Genomic DNA, 23,444 nt, shown 5'->3' with positions numbered 1-23,444 from the left:
TATATAATCTTTAAAAATAAACAAACAAGTTGAGAAGTAAATTCCCCCTTTATTTTATTCTTTGAAAAATATTGTAAGATTGGAATTATTTGTTTCTTAGATATTTTATGTAACTTTCTTGTAAACTTATCTGGTCTGTTGTTTTGTTTGTGAGAATATGTTAAAATATTGTTTCAATATTTCAGTATCATTAATGTTTATGAGGATCATTCAGATTTTGTACCGCTTATTGGGTCAGGACTAGTAAACTATCTTTTTGAGGACGGGATTCCTGTAAGTGCTTTTTCAATGTATCAGAAACTTTTTATTACACACATTGCCTTTTATTTCTATTAATTATTATTAAAATTATAGTTATGCCCCCTTCTTTTCTTAACCTTGCTCTCTATGCCTTCTCTCTCTTTTCTTCTCTTTCTCTCTTACACACACACACACACATGCACAAACATACGCTTGTCTCCATTATTAAATCCCCACTTTGTCAGTTTTTTTCTTCTATTCTTTTACTATTTTTAAAGTTAGTTAATTTCACCCATTTTCATTTTGAATATAAAGATTTTGAAATTATAACTGGTCATCAAATATCACTTTATGGCAGGACAAAGGTTTTAATAGATAAGATTTTCCTAGTTGTTTAGATTTAAATATTTTCTAATGCCCATTATGATTTCTCCTTTGTGCATGAGTAACTTAGGATGTTTATTTTATTTAAATTTCTGAAGATATGGGATTTTTCTGGATATATGCTTGCTTGTGAGAGTGTGTGCATGTGTACATATTTATGTTTACTTTTTGTATTTTTTATATTGACATCTAACTTAATTTTATTTTGGTTAATAAATTTAGCAAAGTAATATTCATTCTGTTAAATTTATTAAGAAATGTTTTTGACATAGTAAATGGTGAATTATTGATAAGAGAAAAGAAGTGTTGTAGCAGTATTTCACTAATCAAGTTTGCTACTTATGTTATTTAAGTCCTCTATATTCTCTATCAATTCCTGAGACATGTATTAAAATTTCTCACCATGGTGTGGATTTGTCATTTTTTTTTTTGCAGTACCATTTATTATTTTACTTTACATAATTAGAAACTGTATGATTAGGTGCATAACATTTTAATATTTTCTAGTAAATTGAATCTGTTTTCTCAATAGAGAAAATACCTCTCTTTTTAACCTTACTACCAAAGTTGTCTGAAATTTTAACAGTAATGTTAAGCTATAAGGCTGTAAATATTTTCCTGTTATATTTTTCCATTATGGCCTTCAATCTGTGGATACATTTGTTTTGTAGGTTTTGTCTTGTAAATAGTATACAGGTGGAGTTTTTAAAAAAACATTTTATACATTTTAAATTATTTAATGCAAAGTGTAATCTATTTACACTCTGATTACTGAAGTGGTTAGAGTCATATCTATTTTATTGTTTTCTATTAATCCCCAATTTTCTATACTTTTATTTCTTTTTTTCTTCTTTCTTTTAAAATGAGGTAATTTTCCTACTTTACTAAGTTAAAAGCTATACAGTCTTCTGTTCTTTTAGAGGTTAAGAAATTATAACATTCATATTTAAGTTAACAAAGTATAAATTTAATCAATATATTCACCTCTCTGAGGAAAGAAAATGATCCCTGAAGCATATTAATGAACTTTAATTCTGATCACAACTCTTCTGATTTATTATATTTTGATGGACAATATGTAGACATCAATACATATGTGGTTTTGAACCTCACAAAGATCTCTGTGGATAATTTTCCTTCTGGTTCATCCAGTGATAGTTGTTTCTCTTTGAGTTCTTGTCTTAATGCAGATGATGTATTTATCCTCACAGGACTAAACTCTAGGCTTTTTTCTTTTCTTTAGTTCAATAGCTCCCTTAAAACTCAGGGTTTAAGTCTCCAGCAAATGGCAGATGGTTTTAGTAAAAAATTGTCTATAATGCTCTCATTTACCCTTTTAATTTTTACTTTTGCACAGTCTCAGGCCTCTGAATCTTTTTCTGATCTTTTGTAGGTACATTTAAAAAAAAAAATCAGTGTAGTTTTGTGTACCGACTGAGGCACCTGTGGCCACTTAGTCTGTGACACGACCAAAGATGTATGTCCTTGGCCTTTTATATTCCGTGTGAAATATATTATCATTGTACCCAATTCTAAAATAAAATAGAATAGAATTAAACAAAATAAAATAAATTAACTGTTTGGATTATAATTGATGATCAATTAATATATTACTACCTTTCGTGTAATGTGACAAATTTATAACATTGTTTTCCTAGTCTTTTTTGTTTCATGTCTGGAATTGAGAGGCATTGACAACTGATTGAATATTAAGCTACTAAGATGTATAGATTAATAAGCACTTTAATGAATTTACCTACATGAAATCCCTGAACTCTAAAGCTTTTTCTTGCTTGGAAATACAGAAGCCTTCACAAATAAACATTAAAAAAACTAAATTAGAATTTCAATCATTGCACAGATAATTAAACATTGGAATCCTTGGTCTTTCTCTTCATATTTATCAAATGCTCTTCCTCAGTCTATACTGTTAGAAGTTAGCAGTGGTTACCCATAGAGGGTAGTGACCAAGGGAGAAGGTCCAGAGGGGGTTCTGAGGTACTGGAATGGCTGTTCGCAAAATTGTGACCTTTGTGCTTTTCTTCTTATACAGTATGTTATACTACAATAAAAAGTTTACTTAAAAGGTCCTAGGGTTTTTGTTATCAAAGGCCCAGAATGTGCAGGATGGACAGGTATGGAATCACATTGGAACAGACACACCCAATCCATGCTGTTACCAGCAATCTACACTGAATGTTGAATGAATGAATGAATGAATGAATGAATGAACAAGTGCGTAAACTCATAAATAAGGAACACAAATGATGGATGAATGCAAGAAAGAGGTAGTGAATGAATGAGTACATCTAGTAGTGAGTGAATGAATGAGCCCATGAAATAAGGGATGACAAAATGCATTGCTGGTGACTACTGAGTGCACAATGACAACAGAAGGAAGAATGAATTAATAAAAGACAAATGATGGAAGAAGTGGAGGAAACAGAGCGAAGGAAAGAAGAAATTAACATGAATACATGTGGTCAATGCATGCAGGGAATAATAATAAAGAAATAAACAAAAGCTATTTGAAGAGGTGAATCATAAGAGCCCGTAAGTGAACAAGTGAGTGGATGTTTGGACGCAGATGGAAAAGGATGCGGGTGCCCTGATAGACAGGAGGGGAAGGCAAGTCAAAGGGCAGCAAAGCTCCCAAAGTCCAAAGAAAGTGTCTCTACCCAGACATGCAGACCAAGGCCCTGGGGACTAGGCACAGAAGTTCCCAAGGAGCCCTCTTGTCGGCTGTAAAGGAACATTATTTAACAAATACCAGCCGAAGCTGCAGAGGCTGCTACTCAACAGGATTAACTCCAGTTCTGCAGAAGCAGCTAAAGAGAAGTGACTGCATTGTTTTCCCAATTAGGTCAAAGATAATTACCTATTATTTGGCAACTCCCTGGCATGATTTTAATAATCGCTACTTAAATAACAAAAATAAATAAATAAATAAATAAATAAAAATAAATGCTCTTCCTCAATCACACACTGAACTGATGGGCTCCATCACTATCAGCTTGTGGGACTGCCTGGACAGCCTTGGAGCCTTTGCTCCTGGTGTGAACAATTTCACTGGGGAAATATCCCTTGGAGCTTTCTTGCTTTGGTCTCCTTGAGTTAGAAACCATGCCAAGCTGTCCTCCCCAAGTAGTGTCTCTCTATAGTGGCATAAGATTAAAAGGTGTCATTTTAGCCATATTTGAATTTTAGTCTCAGTTCTGCCCTTTTAAGCCATGTGACCACAAATGATTCTTCCCTCCATGCGAATGTTTTCTTTTCTTTAAGATGTGGAACTTAAATCTTAGTCATTCCCCATCTGGCCTTCTAGGAGTCTGCAAGGTTAGAAAGATTGTGGCTGCTGTCTTGATTGACACCTAATTTTGTGTTTATCTAGGAGGAAGAGAGTTAGGACAGCCATGAATCAGCAAAGGGAAGTCATCCAATTCATAATATATATTATGATGATTTTCCTGGATTATCTCCTTGGTGAATGAAAAACATGGAACAGTAAGGAAAGAAATTCCAGCCTCTTATACATTTGTTGAGGACTTCTAAGCCTCAGATTTTAAGAACTCATCTTGTCACAACATATGTCTCGTGAGCCTGGGAAAGAAAATAAAATATATAACATAGCTTTCATATTCTAGCAGATAAAACATCTAATGACATTCTTGACCAAACCCTTTGAGATAGGCATTCTTTCTACTGTTCTGCAGATGAGAAAAAACAAGGCTCAGAAAAGTTAATCACTCTCAACTTAATGAAATGGCTAGCACATAGCACTGTCAGGATGGGAGTAATAGTCTTTTTGTGTCTATCACTTTTCACTGCATATGGACTTGAGTTCTGGCCCTGCCTCTAACATTGAATGGTATTGAGAGTCAGGGAGGACCGTACATCCTTCCTGTCCTCAGTTCTCTCCAAAATCAAAGATATATGAGGGTGTTATTTTTCCCAATGTTAATTTTGTTGTTGTTGTTGTTGATAAGGAATTTCACTCTTGTCACCCAGGCTGGAATGCAATGGCACGATCTCGGCTCACTGCAATCTCCACCACTTGGGTTCAAGTGATTCTCCTCCCTCAGCCTCCTGAGTAGCTGGGATTACAGTCATTAAACTAAATAATAGATGGACCAACTCTTTGAAAGGTTTAAATGGATAATAATAAAGCTCATACTTTGGGAGATGTATCTTGGAATCATAGTACTCTCACGGTGTGAAAATTAAGGACAGCATTCTGAAGCTAGACCATCTCAGTTAGAACCCTGGATCACCCACCTGTTTCCTCACCTGCAAAATGAGGATAATAAGAGCAAGTACATGATAAGGTTGTAGTCAGGATTAAAAGAGTAAATACATGTAAACACTTGGAACTAAACCTAGCATGCAGTAAATGTTCAGTAACACTAGTTGTTGTGAGTACCACTCTGTGTCTGGCTATGGAGAGTATTTTAATAGAACTCTGTGCCTGTCTCCTCATATACAAAACTATTTACACGTGGTCATGAGCACTTGACTCTTCCAAGAACTTCGTATATTCCCTGGCAGAGATAAGTGGTCCATAACCCTTCCTTTTGTCATCCCGTCTTCCTTTGTGAATACACTTATTTATTGCAGCTTTCAACACATAGTAATCAAGTACCTACCTACCTACTGTGTGCAGAAATTTCAGCTGGTAACTAGGGAAAGTGAGAAGAAGGGAATGAAATGGGAAGAGTGAAGAAGAAGACAATTTCCCCAAAGAGGAGATGGCCTTCTTTACACTAAAGAAGATACCTTATAATGAGGGCAGGAGAGTGTGCAGCAAGTGAGATTTGTTCTTGGCAGAAGCAAAGCCCCCAGGGGATTCCCCCACAAAGCTCCTCTTTTCCTTTTATTGGAGTTTTGTGCTGGAGCTATAAACCCTCCAAATAAGTTGAGATCGTTAGGGAAGCTTGATTGATCAATGGCGAAAAAATATAACAATTAAAACCAGAAGCCTCGGAGTGGAAAGCTTGGGGAGGTGAACAGGGGAGAGGAAGGGAACAGGAATGGCTCTTACTGCTCTATAACAAATACTAATAATGGCAGAGAATTGAGTACTAATTAAAAGTTTCTGAAAAGAGAGATTGAAATAGATAGAGAAAGGAATTCATCCGTAATATTTTGCCTGCCTGGAATCAGGAAGAACTGTGGCTTAGGGAGGGGAGTGAAGGACAAGTAGTCTGGCATCTGGGTTCAAGGACTGGTCTTGGGTAACACGAGTGACCTTGGCAAGCATTTTCATCTCTCTAAGCCTTAGTCTTCTCATCTGTGAAATGGTGCTTAACTTTCTCTCCCATTTGGTTTAGTAAGTAATAAATGTGAACTTGATCATGCTACATAACACAAACAAGTTGTTGTCTTTCCTCCAAAGGGAGGCATTGTTTAAGAGTTGTTATAAATGACCTTGAAGTCCTTTGCAACTTCATAATTTTATGTTCCCACTAAAAAAAAGTTTTCTGAACTAATGTTTTGAATAGTTAATAGAACTGAGAATTTAAATGATATTCTTGAAGGACTTTTGCCTTCAAATATCCCTACATATGATATGTAATAAACTTTGATTTTTTACCTGTTAGACATTCATTTTTTAATGTATTCCTTCATGCCTTAATCTTTATCTAATGAAAGTGCCAGTGGATGATAAAGTCATCACCAGCTACTAACCATGAACGCCACATTAGCTGGTAAGTGCTTTCCTTAGGAGATAGTTGTATGTAAGAAAATAAAATAATTGGCTGGGCATGGTGGCTTACTCCTGTAATCCCAGCACTTTGGGAGGCTGAGGTGGGCGTATCACGAGGTCAGGAGTTTGAGACCAACCTGGCCAACAAGCTGAAACCCAGTCTCTACTAAAAATACAAAAAGTAGCTGTGTGTGGTGGTACCTGTAGTCCCAGCTACTCAGGAGGCTGAGGCAGGAGAATTGCTTGACCCTGGGAGGTGGAGGTTATAGTGAGCTGAGATCACACCGCTGCACTCCAGCCTGGGTGACAGAACAAGACTCCGTCTCAAAAAAAAAAAAAAAAAAAGAAAGAAATAATTGGCAGACTGGAAATTCATAATAGCTGGTATAATACAAGCCTGGGTGGGGAGAGAATTGACAATGGAATCCTCCTGAAAAATGTGACTGGTTGCAAAGCATCATAAGCAGAAGAAAATAAACGACTATTGAATAACTACTGTGTGTTCACTTTAGATGTATTGCTCACTTAATGTGCATAAAAATAAAAGACAAAAATATCTTACAGACAGAAAAAATCAAATGCAGAGAAGATACATAACTCATCCCAAATCAGAATGAGAAATAAAAGGCAGAGGCAGGAATTGACTTCAGAGACATGTTCCTTGCATTCTACCATGCTGACTTCTTTCCTTCTTTCCCTGTTCCCTGGCCCCAAGAGAACCAGAATAGATTATTAATGATAGCCCTAAATACGAATCTAGAAACAGACTATTGATGGAATCACATGATTTTTCCAATCTGTGTTTTCAAAGTTGCTTCATTTCTTTACAAATCCACATTCAACACCTTTCATCTCCGGTCTCACTTTAAACTCCCTAATAACACTAGTTAACAGATGCCTCTCCCTGTCTCTCTCTGTCACAGGTTTTCTGAGGCAGCAGGAGGGATTCATTTTGTGATTCAAGAATCTCCTTACTATGCAGTCATAAAAAAGGAGATCATGTCTTTTGTGGGAACATGGATGGAACTGGAGGCCTTTATCCTTAGCCAACTAATGCAGGAATAGGAAACCAAATACTGCATGTTCTCACGTGTAAGTGGGAGCTAAATGGTGAGAACTGATGGACACAAAGAAGGGAACAACAGGCACTGGGATCTACTTGAGAGTGGAGGATGGAAGAGGAACAGAAGCAGAAAAATAACCAATAGATACTAAACTTAATACCTGGGTGATGAAATAATCTGTACAACAAACCCCCATGTCATGAGTTTACCTATGTGACAAAATTTCACATGTGTCCCCGAATTCAAAATAAAGGAAAAAAAATCATTATTAATATTCATTTTCACACAAAAAAATAATAATTACTTTACCACTTTTTAGAAAGGAAGATCCTGGCTGCACACGGTGGCTCATGCCTTTAATCCCAGCATTCTGGGAGGCCAAAGCAAGCAGGTCACTTTAGGTCAGATCAAGATCAGCCTGCCCAACATATTGAAAGCTCATCTCTACTAAAAATATAAAAATTAGCCAGGTATGGTGAGGCACACCTGTAGTCCCAGCTACTCAGGTGGCTGAGGCAGGAGATTAGCTTGAACCCAAGAGGCAGAGTTCACAGTGAGATTGTGCCACTGCACTGTAGCCTGGGTGACAGTGTCAGACTCTATCAAAATAAAATTAAATTAAAATTAAAAAGAAGATGCCGAGGCCCCTTACCGCAGAGATTCTGATTCAGTGGTTAGTAGATGGTCCTATATCTGGACTTAAAACAACAACAACAACAACAACAAAACACCTCTCCACTCCATCATAGGCAATTCTGACACCATTAATTCAGACACCATTCTTGGAACACAGAAGAGCCTGAGGCAGGTGTTAGATGAAACTTGAGTTTAATTCCTGGGTCCTGCCACTCACTATTTCTGTGAACATAATACATCCCTTCAAGCTGCCTCTGAGACCCAGTGGCATCATTTGTAAAACAATTGGGAAAAATATCTGCCTCATAGTATAGCCTTGAAAACAAAACTTTCCTCATCAAGAGAAAGTGATTTATAGTCAAGGGAGCAGAAAAACAGAGAGGTGCAGAAGTGGAAGAATGCTGGAGACCGGCTGCTGGGGTTCAGATCCTGGTTGAAATGTTTCCTAACTTTCAATTTGAAGGGAATTCTTTAACCTCTCTCTGCTTTAGTTTTCTCATCTGCAAAATGAGAATATCATGGTACAAATGTAAATACTATGGTACAAAATGAGAATATCACAGCAGTTTTTGCACTACATCATTATGAATGTTAAATACAATGAGTCCTACAATCAGCTTGAAACCCCAACTGGCACTGACTTTTATTACTGCAGTTTAATAAATAATAGTTTTCCGAGCATAGAGAACTCTTCTAGTTCTCCATGCATGGAGCCTACTGTTATGAGCAAACCAGTTGCAAGCAAGCACTGTTAATTTTATTTATTTATTTATTTATTTATTTATTTATTTATTTATTTATTTTTTGAGATAGAGTCTCACTCTGTTGCCCAGGTTGGAGTGCAGTGGAGCGATCTCGGCTCATTGCAACCTCCGCTTTCCGGGTTCATGCCATTCTCCTGCCTCAGCCTCCTCAGTAGCTGGGACTACAGGTGCCCGCCACCACGCCCGGCTAGTTTTTTTGTATTTTTTTTTTTTTTAGTAGAGACAGGGTTTCACCATGTTAGCCAGGATGATCTCGAACTCCTGACCTCATTATCCACCCGCCTCGGCCTCCCAAAGTGCTGGGATTACAGGTGTGAGCCACCGGCCTGGGTTGTTAATTTTTTTTTTTTTAAAGGATCAGTGCTGGGAGTCTAGGGAAGGTGGCCCAGGGGGAGACTAATTTTAGATGATGTCAGTGTCCCTGAAATGAAACACACCTCTGGTACAGCATTCTCTAGACACGTGTCCTCTCTTCTGAAACCGAAGTATATTCCAAGTGGAATTTAATCCATATGCTTCTCATTTAGTCATTTACTCTTTAATCATCCAAATATTATTGGATAAAACTATTTGATGTTTAAAAAGAAATATGAGAGAATCACAACATGATTTCTTAAAAAGCTCTTTTCTGCCAGACAAGAAACCACAAGTTGGTAAACAAACATGTCAACCAAAATGAAGTGACGGATATTGCCATTTTAATTTATTTCCACTACCCTAGAGTCTTAATGTGTATTTCAAACATTTTCACTCCATTTTCCTTTTTCCTTTCTTTAGTCTATATTTTTCTTTTTTATTTCAACAACACCTTGAGGGAAGGTAGACCTTGCTCTGCAATTTTGCAGCAAAGGAAAACGATTCTCAGGTGTGTTTCTGTACGTTGATGTAGGAAGAATACCAGGCGGAGTTCTGGTGTTCACAGGCAGATAATTGCGTATTTCAAAGATTTAAATAACAGATCTTATCTTGCTGTTTTCATTAGGAACTTTTAGCAGAAATGTGGCACAAAAGGGAAGTCCCGTGATTGATGGATATATGCAATCACCTGCACATGTAAAATTCCCCTGTTTTAGGTTGGTGATGAGTCAGATTGACAATTACCTCTATAATACAAGGCAGAAAGAGGTGAGGGTAGAAGAGAGGGAGAAATATACAGAAATGCAGACAAGGAAGGGATTAGTTTTAATGGGGTTTTAAAATTAAATGTTTTAAGCAAAAGACAAATGTGAGAGGTTTTATATAGAATGGGCAGAATTTTTATGTACACAATCTGGGTGGGCCGTGGATTGGTAGAATAACCAGACTAAAGATCCACAGGCAACATATAGTGGAAAATATTTAGGAAATAATATTGTTCTGTTGATTCAGAACAAACTTTTTGAAAGAAATTTCTGTATTAAAATGAAGTTTTAAGTGATATAAAAGTCACCCAAGAAATAGAATGTGTGGCTTAAGTCCTGTCTCCAGTGGCTCCAGCCAAAATGTTCCTCCAATTTCCAAATTTAGCTTGATTGCCTCCAGTGATGGGAAATTACCTGATTCAATAGTTTAAGACATGTTTGAAAATCTGTGATTATTACCTGGAAAAAACGTTCACTTCCAGTTGATACTTTTTCTAATCCACTGGGTTGCACAAAACAAACACAAATTGTCTTTTCTTACAACACTAAAGATATTTAAGGAAAAATAAATGTACTTATTCATTATTAACTCATTGATTTTATGTTCCAGGTTCTGACCTAATCACTGGAAGGGTGATGGTGATAAAACAGCTTCAAACCCTACTCTCATACAACATGTGGTTGGTGCAGAAAAAAATGACAACGCATAGTGATGGGTGAATGGTGAGGGAAGTCTCAGGCACTGAGGAGTTACATCACAGAGGCATGCAATCCTAATTTGGGGAAGGTGACATCATCATGGTCTCCAGAATTATACTGTCTCTTCTTTGGACTGTATCTCAATTTCTTCATACTTTTCTTCACCATCTTGTTCCCTCTTCTCTGATCACACTCTCTAATCTGTCTTCTCTTCCTAAAATTTGGAAATGGTGTTGTAAGTCCCAACTGAATAGGCAGCATTTTTCATCTGCCTCTTTTAACAAACTAAGTTTCTACATATGAATTTTCAATTTGTAGCAAACATTCATGTTGAGTGGCCATCTTACATTATTCTAATATTTCATTCTTACTATCAACTGAAACCCCAAAATGTTACTACTTAGGCACACACACAGAACACACACACACACAAAGACACCTATGTGCATATGCATATTTGTAATTATATATATTCTTAGTTATTGATTGTAACTTCTATTTCCAGGGATTTCCTTTTATATTATTACATTTCCCACTTTAGACAAAGTTCATTTCTCCAGGCTGCTCAAATCACTTTGAAATCTGCTTCTGTCATCCAACATATTCCTACCGTCATGTCACCTACATATTTGATGATCATGAGCTCTCACTCTTCATTCAAGACGTTGATATAAATGTTGAACAGGGCAGAACAAAGGACAGAGCCTGAAGATATATCCAGCCCCTGTCCTTAAGGTTGGCATTGATCCATTAATTGGCACTCCTGGGGACCATCTTTCAACTGGTTACAAAACCAGTCTGTCATACCTCCATCAAGCCCCCATTCCTCACTCTTTTTTACAAAGATATCAGGGAAGACTTTGTGAAATGGCTCATGGAAAGCTATATATGCCGTATTGACTTCCTTTCCCTAATCTACCATCCTAAACTATAACTCTCCTAGAGTGAAATGAGGTCAGACTGATTTGACTTACTCTTCAAGAGTTCAAACTGAAAGTGGTACTCTTTTTGTATGATTAGAACTTCAGACCTGGGGAGTCGTAAAGGATTTTAAAGATTATCTTGTCCAGCCTCATCATTCTAAAAGTAAGTCTCAATTTTGAAATAACTTTGCTCTTGGTCACATAGCTAATCAGAGCTTGAACTAGTAGTTATACTTATATTCCTCTTTTCACACTTAGGAAGAGTGGAATTGACATTAGAAAAGCATTTCTCAAAATTTATTCCATGGAATATTACTCCCAGGCTTAAAAAAAAAAAAAAATGTTTCCATGTTCAAATGCATTGGAAAAACCCAAACATTGTCATGTTAGTGACTACATAATCATTTAATCAATATTTACTAATTGTCTCCTATGCATCAGACACATGCTAGGCATGGGGAAATGATGATAAATAAACAGAGTTTTTATCTCTTTTAGATTTTCTTTTATGAGGAGAGAAACACACATTAAATCTCTAAATACCCAAATGAAAATATCACTATAAATTGTGACTTGCTCTGAAGGAAATCTGTTAGGTTTTCTAAGAAATGAGAAGAGTGAGAAAAAAGGCCTACCTGAGAATATAAAATTTAAGTATGTAAGAAAACACAGAGAGGAAATATGTTGGCATATTCAACAACATGAAAGAATGTGAAACAGTTGTCAGCCATGGTTTTGAGAAGAACACACAACAGGTAAAGAGGGTTTTGTTGGAAATGTTAGCAAAATAGTACATAAATATAAATATAAGATTGATGTACTTGCAGCAGAAGAGTGTGCTAAACTCATTAGCATTTTAAAAATATTATACTGGCTGCTCTGTAGAGACAGTGTAGTTGGAGGTAAGATGGCAAGCACGGGGACCTGTTAGGAAATATTGGCAAAGATTTGGAGAGAGAAGATGGCCTCAAAAATAATACCTATTGTAAAAAAATTAAAATTGTGCAAATCACTAACCTCTTGATTGTCTCCCAGCCTTTTCCCAATTCACTTGGCCACAAAACTGTTAAGTAATACCTCTTTTATTTCACTAAATTCTGAAGAATGCATACTAATCAATGCTGCTTTGGGATCTCTCAGGCTAAAATCCCATTCTAGGCTTTTCTCCAGTGATTACAGAGCCTGCCATTTGCTTGATTTCTGCTTTGGAGAGTTTTATTAGTTTGTTTTCTTTTTCTGGTAGGTGATTCATTTGTTTATGATGGTCACCCTAGTTCTGGGTGGCTTACTTTTGTTCAAATTGCCAGATGTCAGGCTTAAAGAAATACAAGCCCACAGAGTAACCCCAATATATAACCATGTTTACTTGTGTATCCTTTTATTCCTCACCTCCCTCTGCTCATCCTCAATACAAAATGTCGCCTGTTTTCAGAATAGAATTCTAATTGCTCATTAATATTTAGGAAAACTAACTCCCACATAAAAATTACCTTTTAGACTAATTAGCAAGCAGTGAATTACAGATTCTGGTACATTTCCATAGGCTGATGAAATCTTATTTTTAAATATGGAATGAAGAATAAGAGGACTACAAGGAGCTACCAACAACTCAATAATAAAATCATAATAAAATTCAGGAAGGAAAGCATGACTCCCATTCATCAGCTCTTTTAATCATCACAGTACAACAGGATTCCTCACACTTTAATGTACACATGGGTCATCTTAGGACTTGGTTGAATGAAGATGTTGATTCAGCAGGTCTGGATGGAGCCTGACATTTTGTACTTCTAGCAAGTTCTTGAGTGATGCTTCCAGATCTTGTACCACATTTATGAGCCTCAGGGTCACTTATGTAGTGTGTTGAGCCTGTGCATAGATCAGGCTGGAAATGCCCAGAGTTGAAGTCTTGAGGAGCCACTGTCAATAAGTGAGGGACAGGAGCTAAAATTCTAGGCCCCTCATTCCTTAAAGGATAAATTCTGAGTTCTACAGATGGTCTCAGTAGTAAAATCCCCCAGGGGCGCACACAACAGACTGGCCTATTAATTTAATTTTGGTGACTTTCTTTGATTCCTCGTCTCACATGACTCCTTCACAGAGATTCCGAGGATCATGTCTCCATAAACTACCTGCACTTACATCTTCATTTTAGTTTCTGCTTGTGGGAGAAATAGTTAAAGTATAACAATCAAACCAACAGAGGAATGGAAATGTGAGTACCCCAATTGGCTTAGATGGGTGGTTCAAAAAGTGTGGACTGTGGAACAGCAATACAGCATCGCCTAGCAACTAGTTAGTAATGCAAATTCTAGGGTTCTTCCACAAGCCAACAGGATCAGAATCTCTGTGGCTAAAGCCCAGGAATCTGTGTTTTAACAAGAGAGTAGAAGTTGCACAAAGGCTCAGAATTAGAAAATGGGAGGCCGGGCGCAGTGGCTCACGCCTGTATTCCCAGAACTTTGGGAGGTCGAGGTGGGCAGATCACGAGGTCAAGAAATCGAGACCAGCCTGGCCAACATAGTGAAACCCTGCCTCTACTAAAAATACAAAAATTAGCCAGGAATGTTTGTATGTGCCTGTAGTCCCAGCTACTCGGGAGGCTGAGGCAGGAGAATCACTTGAACCCGGGAGGTGGAGGTTGCAGTGAACCAAGATCGCGCCACTGCACTCCAGCCTGGGCAACAAGAGTGAAATTCCATTTCAAAAAAAAAGAAAAGAAAATAAAAGAAAATGGGAGAACCAAATTTTTGAACTCTGGCTTAGGACAACAGACACAGTGTTCCTTTCCTGTTTTCTTTCACGCTGTGATCTCTGAGGAACCTTGGGCAGAGTGGAGAAAAAAAAATGCCACTGAGGACTAAGTTTCCCTTGCCAGAAGTCTTAGCATGTGTTCTTTCAGTATCAATAAATCCCACAAAAGTGCAGACAGATAAAGCATTCTGACATTTATATCCAGCATGAAATACATGAGAATAATAAGAGGAGAGGATAATAGTGCATCTTGAAGCTTTTATTAATGTTAGACTAACTCTGTAGGGGAGATGGTTCATTTTATTGCTTTAATGTCAGGCTATCTCTTTTCCTCCAATGGGCATAGCACTGGGGTTGCCTCTGATTTTCAATCAGTAGATGAGAAAGCAGGTATTTTGTACCTCAGGGGTGTCGAGAAGGGCTTTATGACCATGGGGATTTCTAGGAACATACAGGACATGGACCTCCCTAAGAGTTCATGATCTACTTGAAGAAAAAACACAAACAGGGAATTCATATTTAACATTTGTTAAGTGATCAAGATGTTCCAGAAACTATATTGTGTGGTTTTACACATATCATTTTATTTAAAAATACACACAAGCTAATAAGCTAACACAATAAGGCAGAGTATAATCAGTTACTAAATTTGTGTTCAATATGGATTTTGAGAAGTAAAAGAGCATCAGGAATTATAGCTCTATCACTAATTTGCTGTGTGATCTTCATTAACTCACTTCCATTTTTATAACTTTGCTCCTTCATCTGTAAAATGAAGGCATTGAGCACATCTCAAAATTGTATCCTGCAGAAAGTTCCTCTTTAGGATATTAATACATGTTCAACATTGAAAACAAAAACAAAAACAAAACAGTATGGGGAGAGAAGACAAAAATGTTTTAGAAACACCACGTCCAACAAAATTAAGCAGGTTTCTTCCCTGAAGGACCTCTCAGAACTTTGAAGATGCTTCTTTATTTTGTGAATCTGTAAGAGCAAAGTCTTTTTTGTAGCATTTCATAAAATGGCTTTACTACAAAAGCTACTATTGTGTGGCACTGAGTAACATCCCTTAGAATGCTCTCCCAGACCCAATGTGGAAAATGTTGGAAATCACGTTTGAAAACTCTTTCAGCTCTATGGTCCTTAGCCATGGCCATCAGGTCAGTTCACTTAGGCAATTTTTAAAGCACGGTTCAGGTCCAATTCAATGAACACTGAGAGCATTTGCAGGGGAGATAACAGCATAAAGAAAACCTCTGGGGTAATGTTTGCCTTCACCGGGACTATAGAAAAGCAATATACCTCATGTTCGTCTAGTAAATTTACAATGTGTTTTCAAATGCATTCACTAATTTAAACCCCCTGCAACCCGCATTTAGCTTTTTGTATTCCCCTTTTTATTTTCAATGAGAAAACTGAAGCTTGTAATGGTGGCATCTGACTTTCTCAATGTCACCTTTCCTGTGCCTTCCTCCCTGATCCTTTCACTTCATAATAAGCACTCATTTGCTTATCAAGATTTCTGTGAGTGTCCTTCCCCTGCATGCAGCATCCTGCTATGTTATCTAGAGTTCAGCCCTGGCCGTCAAGGGCCTGGCCACAAGCAGGGAGGCCGCTCGGATGGAAAACTGGGCTGCTCTTCAGCACATACCACCTTGGGTTTGGCCCTGGTGATACTTCTGGCCAGCCACCAGCCCTCAGCCTGGTATCTGCAGTTAAACACCCCAAACTGTGTGAGTTAATTAGGTGCATGTTTATAGAGAAATCAAAGCTCTGTCTGGTACAGAGGGTGCTCTGAAGGGAGAAGTCTAATGGGAAAAGCAGGAAGGTCACAGCTAAGAAACCAGCTGTCTGGGCTCAGTCCCAGGCTCTGCACCCTCTTCCTGGGTGATGCTGAGCAAACCACACCTCTTATTTCAGTCTTTTTGTCTCTTTAGATTTTTAAAAAAGAGCTTTCTAAGGATCCTTTCAGCTCTCACATACATTTATTTTTTAATGTGAATTGACCAAGTCAAACTTAGCAATCAATGAGGTGACTAATGTCACATCAGATAGCCCTCATGGTCATTATTTGAATAGGGGCACTTGAAACTTTCCCAACCCCCTTCTCCTGCCACCAAAGATGAAAGTGTCATTTTTGACCTCAGCACTGACCTTTGCCTTGAACTTTGCAGTTTCTTTCTTATTTCCATTTCCAGCTGGATCTTTGCCCCCTGGCGAGACCAGACTTTTCTGAAAGAGTATAAACTTCTCTGAATGATATTTGAAAATAAAGTATAATTGATTTCACAGCTCCTTGAACTTCTATCAGAAATTGATTTCTCCCCTCTTTTGTTTTACCCATTAGAAAGTTATTTGAGTGGTGACAGATAGAAACTCCAATGCATAAATGCTCTTTGTCCTTTCTCCCTTCCTCTTCAAGATTGCTACTGAGAAAAGAATGTGTGAAGGGGTAGATATTTGTCAAATGTCCTTTCACATGTATTTGTATCTGTATTTGCCTGTGTTTATATGGTTCTTGAATCTGCATGCATGGTACGTGAGCTTTTGTTTCCCAATGTCTGTGTGTTTGTGTTTACCCACATATGTAGAAATGCACTTTTTTATGGATGTGTGCTTCCTGTATATGTCTATCCAAATGCAGGTTTGTGTGTTTATAAGCAAGTACATTCATATGAGTGTTTTGCATATGTATATGCCAGTTTATGTGCCTGTGCTAAATCAGCCTATATATGAACAGGCAGTTTTCTTTCTAGGTGTTTGTGCAAGTACATGTTTATCCATACACATAGGTATATGTGTGTGCCTGTTACTAAGTATTTAAGTAGTTAGACTGGCATTCTAAAGCACACCTATCCTTACCATTCCTTCTCCTCCCCAAAGAGAGAATAAATAAAACTCAACTTTTCTTGGCTGCACTGGACAGATCCTGCTGATTTGGACAGTTATGATGAACCATGGCGTGCACTCCTCTGCCAGCCCAGTATTAACTGTCACTTCCTCGGGCAGAACAAAGTCACTCAACTGGACTGTGTCCTAATTATCTGGCAAGAGAAAGAGGTGTGGCAGCTGCCTCTGATAGACCTGGTAACCCCTCTCTCTGTAGCAGCCCAGGGACTCGTTTGGCTCCCTAGAAGCCACCCATCCCTAGGGCTATTTTGAGTGGCACACGGGCCGTGTTAACATGGTGCTGATTGAAATGTTGGTGTGGCAGAAGCTGTCGGTGCCAGACAGGTGCAGCACACCTATTTTCCATCCCTTGCCTGCCTAGATATATGTGAGTGGCAGATCTGTACTTCCTGTCAGTCAACCCGTCTGCTCTGAGCTGGCAGCACTGCCAAAGTGGTCAGTTGAGAGAGTGATGGTTGGTAGGGGAAAAATTGGGCTCATATTCAAATAGACCTTTGGCTTCCTTTAGCAGGAAGAAGGAGCTCCCACATAGGGATTTATGCCATTACCCAGGAAAATAAATGCAGGTACTACTATCACTTGAAGGTAGGATAAGATGTCCAGACTCCCTACAGATGCTGAGGATAAAGTGGGCTTTCATAGTCTGGGGAATGGGAGTGAGAATATATAATAAATAAAAGCATACTAGTTTGGTAGTATAGAGACTTAGGCTCAAGCACCCATTCTTCTAGTAGAGGGCTGCAAACTTATGCAAGTGATTTTAGAGGAATCTCAGGAAAAGGTTGGATTTAGTCTCAAAATAATGATAGGCTTGCTCCATTCTGGTCTAGTGGAAAGAATCCTAGTTTCAGTTCCTGCAAGAAAATTTAGTCCAATGGCAGACTATGTTAGGATATTGCTTTGCTGACGACAAAAGTTATAGTCTGAGATCAACAAAACCCTATTTGAAAAGATTAAAGTTCAGCCTTTTCCTGCTTTCTAGTTTCTGTTTTACTAATCAATGATTACCCCCACTTGGGTATTTTAAGTTTTTACACATTCAAGATATCCAAAAGCAACCTCATCCATCTCTTCTACAAACTGCCTTGCAATCACATGCAAATTGTTACCTACTCCAAACCAAACAGTTACCTTTCACCTCTTTCACCCATTCGCAATCAATCAACGAATTCTATAACTTCACTTTGTAAGTATCACTTTAGTCTATCTCCACTGTCAAAAACCCAGTCCAGCCTGACAAGCATCTTCTCTTGCCTGGATTTTGCAGTGACCTCCTAAATGGCCTCCCTGATTCTACTTCTGTCCCTTTCAAATCCATTCCCAGACTGAAGCCAGAGTGGCCATTTACAACTACAACTTTGTTCATGTTTTGCCTTCATGTTCTTTTCATCATCCTAAGGATAATGTACAGATCAGTTAGGATGCCTGTGAGGATCTCTGTAATCAGACCTATGTCCACAGGCTTATGTTTTCACATTCTTCTCCTTCTGGTGTATTCTAACCATTATCAATTTCTTTTATGCACTAGAATAAGTCCTGCTTCCTCTCACTTCCCAGCCTCTCTCATACTATCCCTCCAGTTGAAACTGTTTTCTATTCTGTCCATCTGACCAACTCCTATCTGTTCAGCTGAAATATAATTCCTCTGAGAGGTTTTTACGTAGCCCAATGCAGATGAAACTTTCTTGCCAAATTATCCCACAGCAAATTCCACTTCCCTTGCATAAAACACATCACATTCTACTGGAATTAATTTCTTAATTGACAGTCATCCTTATTAGAATTCCAGCTGTTTTAGGGCAGAAAGCAGGTTTGAAATATTCACCTGTGCATCACTGTTGCCTGGTACAGTACTTAGCAAAACATGAAAAATGCCCATAAATCTTTGCAAAATAAACAAATAAATAAATGTCAACTAATAATGCTCTAAGTGTAATTATGTTAAATTGCTGTATGTGAGGGTCTTTATAAATACAATGCAGACCTTGAATGTTAGTTTTTGAGAGTAGGGACTTATTTCTTACACCAGTGTGCCCCCCTTCACCCTAAGAAAAATGTTTGGTATGGGGAGTAATCGATTAATAATTCATAAATTGTCATAATTTAAAATAAATCAAAAAAACTTCATATTATGCTATGCCCATAGGTGTGATACAGTGTTTCTCAGCTTTGCCTACTTAAATACCTCTAACCTTAAGGAAGTGTGTATACATACCCTTGGAGCATCTGGAAATGTAAGTCAAAATGGCATGCTGTAAGAAAGAAATCTTTTTCAAGTGTTGAGTTATATCTCAAAATCCATGCAAATTCCCTGTTTCATACCACAGCATGTCCATGTTTGTTTTAATATCAAAATAAGGTTTTTAATTACTTGCTATGAGCAGAACTAATAATTGAGAAATTTATGCCATGCATATCATCTGGTTTTGCACTTTCTGGCACACAGCCAATAAGCTTTTTCCACTTTGAGAGTGAATGAAACTCCCGTGGCTAACTCAAAAGCCATGGTGTTGCCAGAGATATGCTGTGAGGCTGGTGGTCTGCCAAATATCAAAAACTCATTTGAGGATGCAGTTTTGGGGATTTCACTCTAGAATTCTATACATGGGAGGTCTGCTATACACTAATCCAGGTTTTAACCCAGACAGGAATAGCTGTTCACTGCTATCTCACAGCTATTTGAGCCCATCTCTTGCTCCTCCTACAATTGCCCTCTCTTTTACCCAGGAGCCTCCCTTCTGCCCTTTTTCTATCTGCCAGATGTTAATTGCACACACGACTCGTGCCCTTCCATTTTCTCATGTGTAGAATGCAAAGCTTTTGAGGCCTTTTGCATTTATCCCTTATCCTCACATACCCTCACTATTGAATACCACCTGCAAATTTAATTAGCCGGCAATTTATTCCCTTTGCCTAATCATTGGTGAAGTTGAACAACTTGATGAAAAGGGAAAAGAAGAAACATTCTCATATACTGTGTACAGAATACAAAATTTCAACCTTTACAAAAAAATTTCGTTACCTCTTCAGCTTACTATAAGGGAGTACTCAGGTGATGGGAGTCCAAGCCAATCAGAAATCAGAGATATAAAAACATAATGGGATACAATGGGAATTTTTTAAGTAGCTCTAGAAAAAGAAAAACCAAGGAGCTTATCTAGAAAAACACAGTTGTTTGTGTCACAAAGCTGTTCAATTCATTTCAAAATATTGTTTCCCCTCTAAATACTAGGTAAGCAATTTGCAAAATGATTGAGCCATTTGCGTGGCATCTGCTTACATTGTATTGTCATTCTTTGGGAGCTGCCCCTGAAGAATCTAGATTTCTACTTTGATTGCCATGGCCTCAAAATCACTTTTCTTTCACTGATTTCAGAATTTTTTTCCCTCTCATAATCAGCAAGGCAATTAGCTAACCTGATCCTATTTCCAGCTGTGACTCCCTGGAGAATTTCTTCTGACCTTAGGGAAATCATCCAACCCATGGCATCAGAGAGAAGGTTATCCTTATCTCATTTTCATATATTGCTCCGATGGCTTGAAACAACAAGGATGGTCACACAACACCTTGGCCAGTGTCAGATGCTTACTTGGTGAATTCTGCTGAGTTTCAGGCTCTTAGAGAAAACAGTATCCATCAAGAAATCCAGTGAATTTTTGCATTTAGTGCGATCTCTCCTACCATCACTTATTTTCACTTTAAAGTGTTATTCTAAAGCATAAATGGATGTATATGAATTATGTCACTAACACATACAGTGCTATAAGGCAGTGGAAAGACTGCTGACAGTGACGTTGGGACAAGTGGGCCCTTCTATTAATTAACTGTGTGGTTTTTGCTCTTTAATTCCTTTCTCTGTGGCTTCTTTTCTTAAATGAAATAGTATCATTTATATATTTCTCCCAACAAAACCTTGAACTAGGTCAGGACAAGGCTGCAGTTTACTGATTTTTGTATAAAAAGAATCTACTATAATACCCATACTTGAGGATCAGATAGTGTTTATCCGTTAGAATTTGTAGGGTCATTGCGAGACTGACTTGAGAAAAGGCATACAATTATTAGATGAGTGTAGATTATGAGTAAACATCACCATTATTACTAATTACTACAGCTGAGGGAATGACCTTAACTGAGAGGACTGTAGAATATCTAGAAAGTTTCAATTTAGTAAGTGTTTCTAAAATATAGGCCAACATTCTTTTTTATTAGCTTATTCTGGTTAGTCTAAAATGAATCTTTAGTTCTAGTTAAGTATGTAACAAAAACTCAGCATTGTGGTTAAAAATGTTTATAATTTTTGTACAAGAGTGCAGATTATTGTTGCTGAGTACAGAATTGTGGCCCTATATAAACATTTCATCACCCAAAGATAATCAGATGAGTGCCATTAATGGGAGCAAAAAAATATTTTGCATATTCCTTGTTCTACCAAGACTCAGTGTGTGGTAGTCAGAATTCTGAAATGGTCCTCGAGATTTCCATTCTGTGGTTTGCACACCTTGTGTAATTCCCTCCCTCCCCGTATGTGGGTGGGACTTTTGATTATGATGAGATGTTTTCATAATTAGGTTACCTTATATGGCAAAGGTAAAGGGATTTTTCAGATGTTAGTAATGTCCTTAAGGAGTTGAGACTAAGTTAATCAAAAGAGAAAGTAGTCTGAGTTGGCCTGCCTTAATCAGTTGAGCCCTTTAAAAAATGACCATTTCTTTGTGCTACAAATGATCCAACTATTCTTTTAATTAGTTTAAAAGGTAAAATATGTTACTGTTGACTGTAGTAATAATTTACTGCAGCAATACTAATGTATCATACATTTTAAACTAACTAAAAGAGTATAATTGGATTGTTTGCAACACAAAGAAGGATAAATGCTTGAGGTGATGGATTCCCCATTACCCCGATGTGATTATTACACATTGTATGTCTGTATCAAAATATATCCCTCTTAAATATATACTCCTATAATTTATCCCCAAATTTTTTTAAAAATGTAAAAAAAAAGTTGACTAGAAATAAGAGAGTCAAAGTAGCATAGATGCTCTTTTTCTGGCCTTGAAGTAGTGAAGTGTCACATGTGGAGATGGTCATATGACAGGATATCATGGGCAACCTCTAGGAGCTGAGGTCCTCAGTCCTACAACCACACGCAACTGAATTCTGCCAACAACCAGCAAACGTTGAAGAAGACCCAGAGTTTCAGATGAGATCACAGCCCTGACTGCATTTTAGCCTGGTAGATTCTGAGCAGAGGACCAGCTAACCCACACCCAGAATCCTGGCTGGGGATAATAAATGTGTGTTGTTTTAAGCTACTAAGTTGGTGGTAATTTGTTACATAGCAATAGAAAACTCATACTCATACACTTTGTGTATTATTCAGGATTCTCTAGAGAGACCTGACTAATAAGATAGATGTATATACGAGAGGGAATTTATTAAGGAGTATTGACTCACATAATCACAAGGTGAAGTACCACAATAAGCCATCTGCAAGCTGAGGAACAAAGAAGTCCATCCGAATCTCAAAACCTCAAAAGTAGGGAAGCTGACAGTGCAGTCTTCAGTCTGTGGCCAAAGGCTTGAGAGACCCTGGCAAACCACTGGTGTAGGTCCAAGAGTCCAAAAGCTGAAGAACTTGGAGTCTGATGTTCGAGGACAGGAAGCATCCAGCATGGGAGAAAAATGGAGGCCAGAAGACTTAGCCAGTCTAGTCCTTCCACGATCCTTTGCCTGCTCTTATCTTAGCCACACTGACAGCTGATCAGATGGTTCCCACCCAGATTAAGGGTGGGTCTGCCTCTCCAAATCCAATAACTCAAATGTTAATTTCCTTTGGCAACACACTCACAGACACATCCAGGAACAATACTTTGCATCCTTCAATCCAATCAAGTTGACACTCAATATTAACCATCAAACTTTGGGTAATTGTTAGTCTGGATTTCTCACTATTGAAAAGAGTCCAGAATAAAGAGTCCAGAATGCAACCTTTTAAAAAGTTTTTAAATGTCTGAGAATGAGCCCAGTGCGGAATATGCTCATTATTTTCATTCTTCAAGATTTTGCTTCAATCCTTTTTTTTCCCCAGATCAACTTAATATATACTAAGTTAAGCTTTTCACTTGCCTCCTCCTTATTCTGATTCTCAGTCAACTTTACTGCATATGGTTCATCTCTTGGTTAATAGTCTTACCAGCTACCCAGTACTCAAGACTAGAAGCCTCAGAGCCATTCT

The sequence above is a fragment of the Papio anubis genome, chromosome 13 (genome assembly GCF_008728515.1).
Source record: "Papio anubis isolate 15944 chromosome 13, Panubis1.0, whole genome shotgun sequence".
Classification (NCBI taxonomy): Eukaryota; Metazoa; Chordata; class Mammalia; order Primates; family Cercopithecidae; genus Papio; species Papio anubis.
The sequence above is the reverse complement of the archived record's forward strand: the minus strand, read 5'-3'. Positions refer to the sequence as shown.